Source organism: Periplaneta americana, chromosome 6 (assembly GCF_040183065.1).
Source record: "Periplaneta americana isolate PAMFEO1 chromosome 6, P.americana_PAMFEO1_priV1, whole genome shotgun sequence".
Lineage (NCBI taxonomy): Eukaryota > Metazoa > Arthropoda > Insecta > Blattodea > Blattidae > Periplaneta > Periplaneta americana.
Window position 1 is genome coordinate 173448053 of NC_091122.1, and position 16140 is coordinate 173464192.

Genomic DNA, 16140 nt, shown 5'->3' on the forward strand with positions numbered 1-16140 from the left:
GTAGTACTTCATATGTTTCTGTAGACAGATAATCCGTCAATCGGTTAATAGGGTGTCGGATAATCGGGGTTCTACTGTATACCGAAGAGATTGTGCAATCTTGCAGGATGGGGGTATTAGGAATTGCACAAATACCTTTTTTTCCAAGAGATTTGTAAACTTTTTAACACTACCATTGCTGGCCGTGCATTATCAGTTGATTTAAAACAAAGATGCCTTAATAATAATGATAATAATAATAATAATAATAATAATAATAATAATAATAATAATAATAATAATAATAAATGTACCTACCACCACCATCATCATCATCATACTTGGCATGACAGTCCATTATGGGCCCTAGCCTTCTTCAGAATGTCCTTCCAGACTTCTCTATTTGCTGTTAAAAATTCCCGATTTCTAATTTCACTAATTCTAATATCCTGCAAGGCATCATCTTCCCATCTTAATTTCGGTCTTCCAACTTTTCTTGTTTGTAATGGTTGTGTCGTAGAGATCTTTTTAACAGTTTTATTATTGTCCATGCGTATCAAATGTTCAGGCCAATCTATTAATTTTAATATACTTCACCAAGTCAGGTTCCTTATATAATTCATGCAATTCACAATTTCTCCTTCTCCAAGTATCACCTTCTTTCACAGCCACAAAAATAGTTCTTAGTATCTTTCTTTCAAAAGTATCTATACAGGTTGTAAACACTATAAACTCCCAAAAAATACTGGTAGGAGAGCGTAAATAACTGAAGAAAAAGTCACATATTGTTTTTCTCTTTGGTGTTGGTGCAAAGTCATTGGCAATAACATTTACGTTCAATCGAAATGTAAACAAATAACTAAACTACTATCAATCTTAAAAACATATTTTACAAATTAAAAGTATAATTGTAACAAATAATTAAATTTCACTAGATATTTTATTCAGTAGAGCGATATGTACTGCCTATATAATTTTGACAGTTTATATCGTTTATACACACTGTATTATTTACATATATAGGCTAGTCTATACGATTTAAGAAACTACTTAAGGAATTCAGATTAAAGTAACTGACAGTACTTACTGTTTCTACATATCCTTTGATTTGAAATTGTACAGTAAAGGATTTTAAAATTTTCATAAAACATATTTTGTCCATGATATAAAAATATACCTACTTTCACATGATCATCAAGTGTGCTTCAACATTCAATCGAATATCTCTAATAAGTGAATTTCTTTGAAATGTGAATTAATTTCATATTCTCGTTTGTTTTTCGGTTACGGAAATAGAGTTGCGGCGAAATAATGCGATTAGACCAATGAAAACTGAAACTGCAGCGAATGATAGAAAAAGACATTACACATACACATCATAATATAAGTCAGATAGGCTAGTTTGATTTGTTTGCTTTCAGTTCCAGAGATACAGTATATAATATCATGTACGAATTTAATTTCCGTTGAAAATGTTACGTTTCGATAGCTAATTTACGCAGCCTGAACCGTTTCCTAGCAACAACAAAGCCCCTACAGTCTCGGCTGCGCGAAACGAGGAAACCGGGGCAAATTGAACGCTGCGCTTGCCGCCATATTGTTGGAGAGCAGACAAATAATAGCAGTGCGTAAATCACGCAATTTAACGCTGTGATGTTCTAAAATTGACATATTATGGCCATTTTCGACGTTTAACGTAAAATTAGGACGAAATAAACATATTCAAAGTTTCATTGATATGTGTTAGAACATTAAAGAAAAGAAAATACGTATGCAGCAATTTATAGAAAACATACTGATACATCCATAAATAGGCCTACACAATACCCATTATAGATTGTATAATTTTACGATAATCAGCAAATTGTTAGGTTTCAGAGAATCTAAAATTATATCAACATATTAACTCTTAGATCACAAGACATAAATATATGCACCTTGATTACACAAGTTCTTGTTATAATCAAATTCCTAAGTGAAATAAATATACGATAATCAGTATAGACTTGTTGTTAAGTTTTAGAGAATCAAAAATAAATTATATTACCGGTACTTTTAGACCACAGGACATAGGTAATCTGGCAAAATATAATATGCGAAGGTAGCCAAATTACATTGAATTCATTCTTCAATTAATAAAGGGAATGCTACCAATTATAAAAAGTATCGGTACCTAATACATTGCAAACAATAGGTAACGTGAAGACCTAAAAACTAAACAATCACTTTATGCAAGATAAAAAAAACACATACTTTTTAAATAAATAGATATATTATCATTGCTTGCGGAGTGATGGTACATAATTTTTATGCACATATGCAATATCAATAAGATGCCATTCCTTGCTTTTGTTAATAAAATATATCCGGCAAAATGTAAAAGAGTTATTTATAGGTGAACTCTGAATCATAAATTCACAAAGGAGGCTTAGCTATTATAGCTATTTATTTATTTATTATCTGTATATTTATTTATCAATATATAGATCTTGAATGAAAGTTTATTATCTTGCAGATAAATTAATTTACATAATAAAAACAAGTTATCTTTCCACTAATGTTTTAACATCTGATGTGTAAGTCTAAATAATTCACTCAATGGGATTTCTCTACAGTCTGATATACCTGTACTAACAATTAAGTATTCTTTATTGTCGTAAACTACTGATTGATTTTTAATGATATTGATATTGTAACAACAGAAATAATATTATAATGTACCTTTTGCAAATAGCTTGGAAAATTAAACAGGGATGGTATTATCGCCGCGCTCTCATGGTTAACATTCGGCAGGTCTTTGAGCGGCCTCATGCGTTCGGCAGGTCTTTGAAATTTAATTGTATTGTGAATTTTATTAGTAACAACGAGATTTATTCGTCACAACAGTAATTCCTTTCTACAATTCACCTTAAACGCTCTCGTCAACAATTGGATCCTCACTCAACACAGTATTCGTTATAGCACTCCACCGACGACAATGATAATTTACTTGGACTATTACGCACAACAATGACTGTTAATCTTAACTAATATTTACAAAGCACTATTTACAAATCAGAACTACCAGTTCTCAGTTCACAGTTCTTCTATCTCAGTCACTCGAGTTCACAGTATCTCGAACCACAGACCTTCAGAGACAGTTCACTGTACTCGAACTCGGGTCCCTCCAACTGCGGTCCACTGCACTCGAACTCAGGTCCCTCCAACTGCGGTCCACTGCACTCGAACTCAGGCCTTCGGATGCTGACGCAGATGCGGACGCACACTCGAGTCGAACTCTGGCTTGCTTGCTCTGGCTTACTCACTGACGGAATAACTGAAAACTCTGTCTAGTTCGCTGGCGCCTGCTCTTTTATAGCAAAATCATAGTTGCGAGAACCTTCTACAGGTGTGTAGAGAATTATCTCAATATCTCTACATCGACGCATTTTCTGGAAGGGTCGAGAAGGTCCATTCCCCCTTACTCCGCATGCAGCAGTTGCGCGTGCACTCTCCCCTCGTCGCGTGGGCCTTTCCCTTTCCCCTCGTCGCGCCATGCTTCATGAAGCCCGCGCGATATGCTCTCTCTCGCGGGACGCTGGTCGTGAGTTCGAATCTCACGTCGCTGTCACATTGCTCCCTCCTTAGGGCTGCTCGTCCCGGGCAGTCCCTTGGTAGGCTGCTAATCGGTCTAGATGCACCACCATCATCTTCCCTCGAGGTTGTCGCTGGATGCGGTACACCACGTCGTTGATCCGGGTCACCACGCGGTATGGTCCATCCCAGGCACGCTGCAGCTTTGGTGATTTCCCTTTGGTCCTGGTAGGTCGATACAGCCACACCAGGTCGCCCTCCTGGAATCCTGCAGAGTTGGCTAATCTGTCGTAGCGCACCTTCATCCTGTCGCTGGCCATCTTGTGGTGCTCTCTGGCCAGTTGGTGAACTCCATTCAACTTCTCGGTGAGTTCTGCCACATAGTCAGTCGCTGGTTGGTCGGCGCTGGGTGGCGTGCCAAACAGCAGATCACAGGGCAGGCGCAGCTCTCTCCCGAAGACCATGTTTGCCGGTGTCATCCCTGTTGTATCGTGGACCGAAGCTCTGTAGGCCAAGAGGAACAGTGGAACTCTGGCATCCCAGTCTCGCTGATGGTTGGACACCACCTTCCGCAGGTGCTCCTCCACGGTTTTGATGTATCGTTCCACCATGCCGTCGGACTGTGGGTGGAGGGGAGTGGTCCTGGTTTTATGCACCCCCAGACGCTCGAACAATTCTCCCATCAGGTTGGATTCGAAGTTGCGCCCCTGATCGCTATGCAATTCCCGGGGCACCCCGAATCGGCAGATGAAGTTGTCAAGCAGCGCGTCGGCCACCGTCGAAGCCTCTTGGTTGGGAATCGCGTACACCTCTGGCCATTTTGTGAAGTAATCCATGGCGACTAGCAGGTAGCGGTTCCCGCGATCCGTGACCGGGAACGGTCCAGCAACGTCAATGGCGATCCTCTCAAAAGGAGCTCCCACGTTGTACTGCTGCATGGCTCCCCTGCTGCGGGTCCTTGGTCCGCGACTGGCTGCACAGGTGTCGCATCTTCGGCACCATTGTTCCGTGTCGGTTCTCTGATGCAACCAATAGAACCTCTGCCTTAACTTGTCCAGCGTCCTGTTGGCTCCCAGGTGGCCTCCAGTCACTCCAGCATGAGTCTCCTCCAGCACTTCCTGCACCTTACTCCTGGGCAGGACAAGTTGTTCTATGTGGGTCCTTCCATCGGCCGACTCCCAAATCCTCTTCAGGATACCGTCCTTGACAGTGAAGGATTCCCACTGGGCCCAGTAGCTCTTGTAAGTGGTGCTACGGTTGGCGATATCGGCCCATACTGGTCTCTGGCCGGACTCCACATCACGTAGTAGCTGTCCAATGTTTGGGTCCTCCAGCTGCTCCCTCCTTATGGCGGCGTTATCCCATCCTGGGCTCGGCTGGGCAGCAATTGCTCGGACTGCGTGGGCGCCATCCCGCTCTTCTACTTTCAGGCAGTGTTTGCAGCCATCCGGGCACGGACGTCGTGACAGGGCATCAGCGTTGGAATGTTTCTTCCCTTGTCGGTGTTCAGAGGTGAAGTTGTACTCCTGCAGACGTTGAACCCAACGGGCGGTCTGCCCCTCCAGATTCTTGAAGCCCAATAGCCAGGTGAGTGCAGAATGGTCTGTCCTCAGATGGAATTCCTGGCCATACAAATATTTGTGGAAGTGCTTCAGGGCTTCCACAATGGCAAGAAGTTCTCTACGCGTCACACAGTAGTTTCTCTCAGCCTTGGATAGTGTTCGGCTGAAGTAGGCAATCACCCTCTCTTGCCCGTCCTGTTCCTGAGAGAGTACTCCGCCGATGCCTGCGTTGCTAGCGTCCGTGTCGAGCGTGAACTTCCTTCCAGGGATGGGATATCCCAGTACAGGAGCAGTGCAGAGCGCCTCTTTCAGCGACTGGAAGGATGACTCCGCCTCGTCTGTCCACTGGAATTGTCGTTTCTCCTCGGTCAGCTGGGTTAGAGGCTTAGCGATGTTGGCGTACCCAGGTACGAACCTTCTGTAATAAGTGCAGAGGCCGAGAAAGCGGCGCAGCTCCTGCTTGTCCCTCGGTCTCGGCCATCCTCTGACGGCTTGTAGCTTCTCCGGGTCCGTGGCCACTCCGTTGGTCCCTACTACGTGTCCCAAGTAGTTGACCTTCTGGAATAGATGACATTTCTTCGGGTTCAACTTCAGCCTGGCTTGTCGCAGTCTCTCGAACACTTTCCTCAGGTTCAACAGCTGTTCGCCGAAAGTCTTTCCCACCACGATGACGTCATCAAGGTACAGCAAACAGGTGTCGTATGTCAGGCCTCTCATTACGGACTCCATTAGTCTCTGGAATGTAGCTGGGGCGTTGCAGAGGCCGAACGGCATAACGGTGAACTGCCATAGTCCCTGGCCTGTAGAGAATGCCGTTTTCTCCTTGTCCTCAGGATGTAGCGCCACCTGCCAATATCCTGACTTGAGATCCAACGTCGAGAACCACTCTGCTCCGGCCAGGGTGTCCAAGGTGTCGTCAATTCGTGGGAGGGGAAAGCAGTCTTTCCTGGTGACGTCATTCAGTCTTCTGTAGTCCACGCAGGAACGCAGGTCCCCATTCTTCTTCTTCACCAGCACTACAGGTGATGACCAAGGGCTGTCGGATTCCTCGATGACCCCTCTTGCTTTCATGCCCTCCAGTTGGCTGTCAATCTCCCTCTGTTTAGCTAGAGGGACGCGTCGAGGAGGTTGTCTGATTGGGCGAGCATTTCCGGTGTCAATGCGGTGCTGAACTTTCTCCGTTCTCCCGTAGTCGTTTTCAGACAGACTGAACACGTCCTGAAACTCTGTCAGTAGATCGTGGACTTGTCTTCTTTCTCTTTTGCTTAAATTCGCCGGCAAATCTCGAGCCAGCTTTTTCAGTGATGGGTCTAGATCTGGACGTGGTCGGTGACACTCCTCGTTTTCTGCCAGCGACGTCACAGACACCACCGGCTCGACGTTACCTAGTACAGTTCCACTAGGCACCTCCTTGTGCCGATTGGTGACATTCAGGACCCTCACCGGTACCACCTTCTGATTCGGGAGTAGGGATCTGGCCACATAAACCCCATCTATCGGAGTTGTTTGCGAATCGAGGAGCAGGTTTCTCTTAGGTTGTCCGTCCAGTCTTGCCGTCACCACCATCTCGCAGCCTGCTGGGATTGTCACTTGATTCTCCAAGGTGAGTCTGCCGGCCATGGGTTGGTCTTCGACGTCCCTCAGGAACACTTCATCCTGACCAAAACGGAGGATACGGCGCCGGACGTCCACCGTTGCATCGAAGATCCGCATGGCGTCGAGTCCCAGGATGACGTCTTCAGTGATGTTGGCGACGAACACCCACATCTCCAGTCTCCTCTTTCCCAAGGTCAAGTCCAGGAAAACCTCTTTTTGGATGGGCAGGTTCTCGCCTGAGGCAGTACGTAGCTCATACCGGCGCAGCGGCGTCCTCCCAGGTAGTCCACGCACGACTTCCGGTCTGGCGATAGTGAGCGACGCCCCGGTGTCTACCAGTACTCTGCATGGGCGGCCTCTTATCCATCCGTCAGCAATCAGCCCATCGTCGCATCTTCTGTTAACCGTCTTCAAGATCAGCCGAGGGGATGGTGATGACGGCGCCGACGTGCCCCTCATCGCATCGGCCCCTTTTAGTTTTCCTGTTTGTGACCAGATCGGTCACAGTCCCTCCTCAGGTGTCCAGGCTCGCCGCAGGACCAGCAGGTGGGCACTCCTCGTCTTCGTCGCTCGGGTGATTTCGGTTGACGTTCCTCGACGTCGGCCGCCGCGACGCTCCTAATCCGGTGCGATGCCGAGACGTTCGCCGTCAACTTGGCTGCCTCCATCCTGAGGGCCGCCGCCAGAGCTGCATTGATGGTGCGATGCTCTGCCAAGAGTAGCTGTTGCTTTATTTCCGGGTCTCGAACTCCGCTGCCGAAGGTGTAGGCCGCCTCTCCAGCGATGAAGTCAGTAGGTAGGCCCCTGAGCGCCTTATGGGCCAGTTGTTCCACCGCCATCGCGAATTCTTGCAGGGACTCGCCTGACTGTTGGACCCTCGTTTTTAGTTGGGTCCTAAATGCTGCAGCAAGTTGATGGTCACCATAACGTCCCTCCAGGGCCGCCATTATCTCAGCGGCTGTCCCATCTTCTGGAACGCTGTGAAGAATCTCCGACGCCTGTCCTTGAAGCGCGGTCAGCAACTGTGTAGTCTTCTCCGCTGGGGTCCAGCCATTATGTGCTGCGGTGGCCTCGAACTGGCGACGGAATATCGCCCAAGACGTCGTACCGTCGAACTTCGGCGTCTTGACGTTGTAATGTCTGGCTGAAGGCGATGATTCCGCAGGGCCACTATATGGAGTCCTCAACTCTGTGGCCGTTTCTTGCATGGCACGTCGAACCTCCTCGGCAACTATCTGCTTCTGTTCTCTAGCCTGGCGATCCACCAACGCGAGGATGTGCTTGTTTTCTTCAGCATGTCGGTCCATCAACGTGAGTATGTGCTTGTTTTCCTCGGCGTGTTTTTCCATCACCTCACTCGTCTTGTCCAGCAACTCGCTCGTCTGCTCTTGACGACGCTCGAGATCGCGGATTTTGCCGTCGAAATGGTCTACCTCCTGTCTCAATTCGGTTACTGTCTCGTTTATAGTTGTAAAATTCTTGTTTAGGTTGTCAAGGTCGGCTTTGAGTTCGTCTTTCACGATGGCGACAATTCCATCTACGTGGGCTGAAACGCTTTCAATTTGCGTAGTGACGTCATCTTTCACTCCGCTTATGTCACTTTTCATCTCCGTTTTCACATCACTTATGTCGTTCTTAACCTCACTGATGTGCCTGTTCATGTCGTTCATGTTATCTTTTACTTCACTGATATCGTTCTTCATTTCTGCTTTTACTGCACTTATGTCGTTTTTCATTTCAGCTTTCATTTCCGCGATGGCTTGCAGGATTTGCTGTAGGTTCTCCATTGTCGATAATATCCCGGTTCTGACACCAATGTGAATTTTATTAGTAACAACAATGAGATTTATTCGTCACAACAGTAATTCCTTTCTACAATTCACCTTAAATGCTCTCGTCAACAATTGGATCCTCACTCAACACAGTATTCGTTATAGCACTCCACCGACGACAATGATAATTTACTTGGACTATTACGCACAACAATGACTGTTAATCTTAACTAATATTTACAAAGCACTATTTACAAATCAGAACTACCAGTTCTCAGTTCACAGTTCTTCTATCTCAGTCACTCGAGTTCACAGTATCTCGAACCACAGACCTTCAGAGACAGTTCACTGTACTCGAACTCGGGTCCCTCCAACTGCGGTCCACTGCACTCGAACTCAGGTCCCTCCAACTGCGGTCCACTGCACTCGAACTCAGGCCTTCGGATGCTGACGCAGATGCGGACGCACACTCGAGTCGAACTCTGGCTTGCTTGCTCTGGCTTACTCACTGACGGAATAACTGAAAACTCTGTCTAGTTCGCTGGCGCCTGCTCTTTTATAGCAAAATCATAGTTGCGAGAACCTTCTACAGGTGTGTAGAGAATTATCTCAATATCTCTACATCGACGCATTTTCTGGAAGGGTCGAGAAGGTCCATTCCCCCTTACTCCGCATGCAGCAGTTGCGCGTGCACTCTCCCCTCGTCGCGTGGGCCTTTCCCTTTCCCCTCGTCGCGCCGTCCCTCATGCTTCATGAAGCCCGCGCGATATGCTCTCTCTCGCGGGACGCTGGTCGTGAGTTCGAATCTCACGTCGCTGTCACAGTATTATTGTTTTCAATTTCTTGTGTCGCCGCTCCAATCACTCGCCTCAGTTTCAATAATGCAACCAATAAGCTGCTTCAATTATTATTAAATGACACTTACTTGTCTAATCCATGTAGACTAAACCCGAGGTTGCAATGTCTTGTGCTGAGGACGAACATTAAGGTATGTGATTAAAATTATTATTAAAGAGTTATTATTAAGAGTTAAGAAAGCCAACGTACTCGTATATGAAATAATAATAATAATAATAATAATAATAATAATAATAATAATAATAATTATTATTATTATACTAATAATAGTAATTTAACAATATAACAAACTAGTGCTTATTCTTATCGAGGAAGTAGACGTGACAACGTGACGCTTAGAGTGAAACCTACAGAGCAACAATCGGTCGGCAAAATTATTTTTTTTAAACCACACCGCACGTTATTGTATGATGCCGACATGTTAAGCATGAGTCCGCGGCGATAATATATCATCTTTCAAAATTATATTGCCATTACTTTCACACTATTCACTAAAAACACCCCAGACAAAACAAAGGACAAGTATGACAACCGTGTTTACCGCTCTATTTCTACCAGTAGCATGGCGGCGTAAACATGCGCAGACTGGTTTCAATTTTGGACAGCACACCAGCGCTCTGTGTGAGTCTAGTATACTATTATAACGTCTTTGGCAACAACCCGTTTGCATTTATGTATTGTTAGAGCAGTGAATAATGTTGGACGACAAAATGGCGTAGCGGAGGATGAGTTCCATTTTTATTTTCTTAGGTATATTTAATACACACTCTTTCGACGTCTGTGGTCATATCGCGTGTTTAGGATTTGTGAGTAGCAGGGGCGGCCCGTCCTTATGTGCTACAGTGCTACAGCACAATGATATTTTTTGCTCAAATAAAGTGTTTGCAATACCATGGTATTTGACCTGCCATTTGACAATTTCCCGTGGTTATGTTCATGACGCGTTATAGAATGTTTAGCCTTCGCTCTTCGCTCTTTGGTGCCTCAGGGGGTTCGTTGTGCTACTCAAAACTTACATGAGAATGTAGACAGTTAATGCGCATGTGCGAAGCTGAAATCACTGCTCTGATTGGCTATTTTTACGCGGGGAAGTGCTGTAGTCAGCTTCAGCACAACACAGCTTGGAGATTGCAAAAGTAAAGCGTAAGGAAAGAATGCTTGTTTGTGGAGGAACTCGGAACTATGTGCAATGTATTTGGTAATTCAAATGTTCGACTGCTGCTGCCATCTAACAGTTTTTTGAGGTACCTCCTGAATCAATCAGCAAGCGACGGAAAATTGAATCCCAGAAAATTGATGCCAAGGAGGTATGTAACCGTATAATTCAGGAAACTACTCATCGTTTCCAATCTTTAAGCTACCTAGACGCAACAAAATTGTCAAACAGCGAATTTTTTGACAATTTTTTGCATAATTTTCCTGAACGCGAACTTGAAGTTGCTGTCAACAGCTATACTGTACTGAGCAAAAGAATGTTAAAGACACAACTTGGAGTTCTATACGCAAGATCCGACTTCGGAAATATAGATGGCTGTTCAATTGTTACAAAACATAGTCTCCAACAATTCACGGGATCCATTCTGTGAAGTAACGAAGTTGTTAAATATTTTGGTTACAACACCAATGACCACTGCTGAGCCAGAAAGATGTTTTTCTTGCTTGAAACGCATAAAAACGTTTTTAAGAAACACTATGTCCCAGGATCGCCTCACTGCTCTTGCAATACTGTCAATAGAAAAGAGTAAAATGTCCAGGATGGAGGGATTTAACGTTTAACACCAGGGTAATTGACAACTTCTGCAGTAGGAAGGAACTCCATATTTCGTCACTATGCGAGTCTCAAATTAAGATAAATGCATATAAGTGTATACAGTAGGCCGATATTGAGATTGTAGCACACTCATTATTTTGATCACCAGCCGCTACTGGACTGAGTAGGTATATCAGTAGGCCGTTTTTATTATTGTTGAGTTCCTGTTTCTATTGTGTATTGTAGATGGTTTGTCATGTGACTGATTTAGATTTTGATTATGTTTATGATATTGGTAAATGAGGAAGTGATGAACCATGGTATATACATTTCCAATCCGGCATTTGTTTTTTTTTTTTTTAATAGTGCGCAGGTCAACATTTAATTATTATGCATGCTCTGGATGAGATAGGATTTATTCTCGGTGCCTATCTGATGTTTGGTGAAAAAAAAAGAAAAGAAAGAAACAATGCTTCCGACCATCACAATAAAATGTTGCCGACTGCTGAAACTTTCAACTTAATTTTCTAATTAACCGTGCATTTAATCACAAAACGTAATACAGATTTTCTGTTCATTTAAGTGTACCCTAATCATCCATTTCAATCTGCAGGATTATTTCACTTCCACCCTGTATGTACCGCTATGTGTATGTATTTACGTATTCATGTATTTGTGTACCCACAGAAAGAGACTTGGGTCATTCTTGCTAATGACAGGAAAATTTTTGCAACAAATGAGATTACATTGTTATGGAAAACTGCAGGAAATACAAATGTATATTACTCGTATATGAAATGACATTTTGATTTTCTTCAGAGATTATAATTAAATTTTCGTCACGTACTTTGGGCACACACATATACAGAGTGTTTAAAAAATGACTGTAAAAATGTTCGTGGGGTTGTAGGACAGAGCATTTGGAATCGTTTGAGATAGGGATGCAGGAATATGTTACTCCCGAATAAGAATTTCAATAATATTAAGGTAAGAAAATAGTAAAAAAAAAAATGCTGCTTTTATTTAGCCGAACATAACAAATAATATAGACTACCAGCAACTGAAATTATGTTTTTTTTTATTTTATTGGGTTATTTTACGACGCTGTATCAACATCTAGGTTATTTAGCGTCTGAATGAAATGAAGGTGATAATGCCGGTGAAATGAGTTCGGGTCCAGCACCGAAAGTACCCAGCATTTGCTCGTATTGGGTTGAGGGAAAACCCCGGAAAAAACTTCAACCAGGTAACTTGCCCCGACCGGGATTCGAACCCGGGCCACGTTGATGCTTATGTTGATATGCAAGTCATAAGTTTACGAAAAAATAGTCAGAATAGAAATGGTTGTCTTTGCATAAACAAACTATAAATCGTAAACCGGCAACTGATATTCTGCAAGAACCTCATGTTGCGGTTGTGTTAACAGTTCATCAAGCAGCAATATAGCTTTTATCTTAAACTGCCACAATTCTTGCTATCAATTTGTTGACTACTGGAAGAAGGCTAATTAGGAACATCTTACGATCTGGACTGATTGGCGCAAACGACCTACCAATGCATTGTCAAGAAAATTCTGTATACTCTTCTTTCTTCTTACTTAGTTCTTCCAGTTGTTACAGTTTCCTCTTCCGGTGTTGGTTGTTCAGGGTTCGACTGTTGCTCCATTTCGTCTTCGTCTTGCGTTGTGCTATTCCCTCAGATGTTTCGTGAGATCGCCTGATTCTTGTAAATGTGTTACGGGTCTCCTACAGAGCGTTAAAGAAACATTCAATATTTTGAGAGGTGGTAGTATTCATAAAAGCAAGAAAAAAACTCTCATACACATGGGCCTTAAAATTAATATCTCATGAGATAAGAGTACCTGTTCATTAACATCTTGGGAGATGCTTAATGTGAGTTCCATATAAAAAGAGTATCCAATATTCATCAAAAAAAGAAAAGAGCCTGATTAACATGGGTCCTAAAATTACATTTTTTTTTAAATTTATTTGACAATTTTTGTACATTGGTACTATCAATTGTGCTTAAATAATTAACGTTACAACAATATGAGACTTGTGGAGAGGATGACGTCCATTAACGTTCCTCAAAGCATCAACAAATCAGTGTGCCTCTTCCTCTTGAGGCGACGACCAGGCCGTGCAGGGGGTAGGTTCCGAGGAATCTGGTTGATTAAGTTGTTAGAATGTGTTAACATTGTTGCAAATAAGCGTGTGGAGGAAGAATGAATTACAGTCTCTATTTTGGCTAGGTCTAGATCAGAATGAAGTGTTTCATTTCTGATGTACCATGGTGCTCCAGTGATTATCCTTAGTGCCCGATTTTGGAATGTTTGAATACGCTTGATTTGGCTTATAGAAGCCGATCCCCATAATGAACATCCATAGAGCCAAATAGGTTTGAGAAGCATTACATATATTAACCTTTTGTTGGAAAGGGAAAGACTAGAGCTGGAAAGTATTGCTTTCAATCGATGAAGTCTGTATCTTAATCTCTGGAGGGTGTAAGTGAGATGTTTATTCCAGGTCAAGCGACTGTCTAGGATGAGTCCAAGATATCGTACTTCTTCATGCTGTGGTACTGGTGAACAGTTGAGGTATAATGGAAGTACTTTTTCTTTTTTGGAAAAAAAAAAAATTACATTTTATACTAAAAAAGGTCGTTGGAATTGGTATTGTTAGAACAGCACATCTTCTAATATAAGCTCTTTGCTTCTTATTGGGTAAACAGTATCTTGTCGGAAATGCAGTAAACAAAATGGGTAGGCTTAACAAGCTGTGATTCCTTAAGACGAAGGGCAGAAGATTGGAAAAGATATTGAACATCTCGTATGATGTTGAACAAATATATCTCGGAAAACATTAATATTAGAACTAGGGTTGCCAACCTTCCCGTATTCCCGGGATCTCCCGTATTAGCCCCTAATTTTTAACAGTCTCTCGTCTCCCGTATTTTTCTTCTCTTCGAGCATTTTTCTCTCTTATTTTTGCATAATGTAAAAATTGTAATTCTGAACATTTGATTTTGCCGTGAATTATATTTATTTTATATGATAAATTTTATTGTTCATGAGATGCATTAAAATGTGCAGTCTTTATAGAACGAAATGCTTGCCAAGAATGGGTTTTAGTGCTTACCCGTTTAAAACCAAATAGTGTTAATGTTATGAATAGTTTTTATGCTCGACCATGCCGAAATGTAGTAATTATACACCTGGTAGCAGTCCTTTAATGGACCCCATTAAAGTACACCTATTCATTAAAGTTTAGGTTTTCGATTATTCTCGGATATGCAATCGAAAGACAACTATCGAAAGGTCACGGAGGCTGGAAATCCAATACTGTCGCAGAAGGTTATGTTCTATTACTATAATAATTAGCGTTAATTGTAAATAATATTCAAATAAATTCAATTTGTTATCTCGTTTTTCAATGTCGAATTCAATTTCAAGGTTATGTCAAGACTGTTTATCTTACTCTCTAGATTTATATCAAGGTCGTCGACATTCATTTTCCGGAAAAAATCAATACTTTCGCGTCTGCGCACATCTCACAATTCATGAGGTAGGCTATTGCATTCACTCACATAACAATAACATGAATACTTACGAATAATTTCAAGTTAGAAATATGGTCGAGCATAAAAAGTCGTATGAAACTTGCCTATAATGGTAATTAAGACGCTCGTATGAAAATTATGAAACTCGCTTGCGCTCGTTTCATAAACATCCTCGCGTCTTAATTACTACCATTATAGGCTCGTTGCGTAATGTACTATTTTCTAAGCATACCAACTAGTGATGCTCATACAAAGAGGGTATTTCATTTCATGAACAGTAAGTGGACTGATGTTCCAAACATGAGTGCGACACATCTAATCAAATCAAAGCTGAAAAATGTAGCCGACTTCAACTATTACGCGAGACAAAATCTGTCTCAAAATAATCTTAATTTAAGCCTAGCTGTCGAAATGTAGAATAAAGTTGTCTTTTAGTAACTGAACCGAATAATTTGTCTATTTTCTATGTGAAATTTTATCGTTTCATTTAGTCTCCCGTATTTCCTTAAAAAAAAAAAAAAAAAAAAGTTGGCAACCCTAATTAGAACACAAGTTTATTAAACTTTTTTGTCTAGTTTTCATGAATACTACCACCACATCTCAAAATACTGAATGTTTTTAACACCCTGTATAAGGTAATATAATTTGTAGAACATCATTCAAATAATGTCTTTTTTTACTAAGACCCCACTCGGTGCAGCAGACGAATCCATTCCTAAGTTTTTCCACTTTTCCTTACAATTAGGCACTGCAACAAAACTACCTACATTATATATCTACAGTATGTTCTAAACCAGATCGTGGTGTGTGAATTTGCTTGAGGAAGCGTGTAGGCTACACAAAAGTATTTTTTTTAGGTGCTTAACAACTGGTTGTTCTTTCGTAGCATTTGGGCTGTACTTGGCTAGAGGAGACTGCACTGTATCGATTATACAGGAAACTACGCAAATGAGATGCCTTGAAAATTATAAACATTTAATTAGGTGCGTGCCTAGTTGTAAAGAGTGGAAAAACAAAGAAGATCGATTTTTCGAACTTTGGAATCTTTCAAATTGTTTAGACGTTATTGATTGCAACCGCGTCAAAGTCAAAAGCTTCCTAATTCTGGTTCTACAAAATACAATTCTGTGGTTTTTGGTCAAAACATAACTTCAAAAAACCTGTTTTGAGATACAAGCATTTTATTTTCACTTTTCCTATACAAATCATGATTCTAGTTTACATACAAATGTTGTTGTTTTTTTTTTTCAATGCCAGGCGTTTGACAATAAAGTCTTGCACTCCAATATTTTTCAAAGATATTATCATGGCCAGCCACTGAAGCACAGATTTTGAGGTGTTCCGAATCCATTTCTTGGTTTGAGTTGCACAATGGGCAGTTAGGGGACTGATATATTCCAATTCTATGCAGGTGTTTGGCCAAACAATCATGGCCTGTTGCCAATCTAAATGCAGCTACAGACGATTTTCGTGGTAAATCGGGAATTAACTG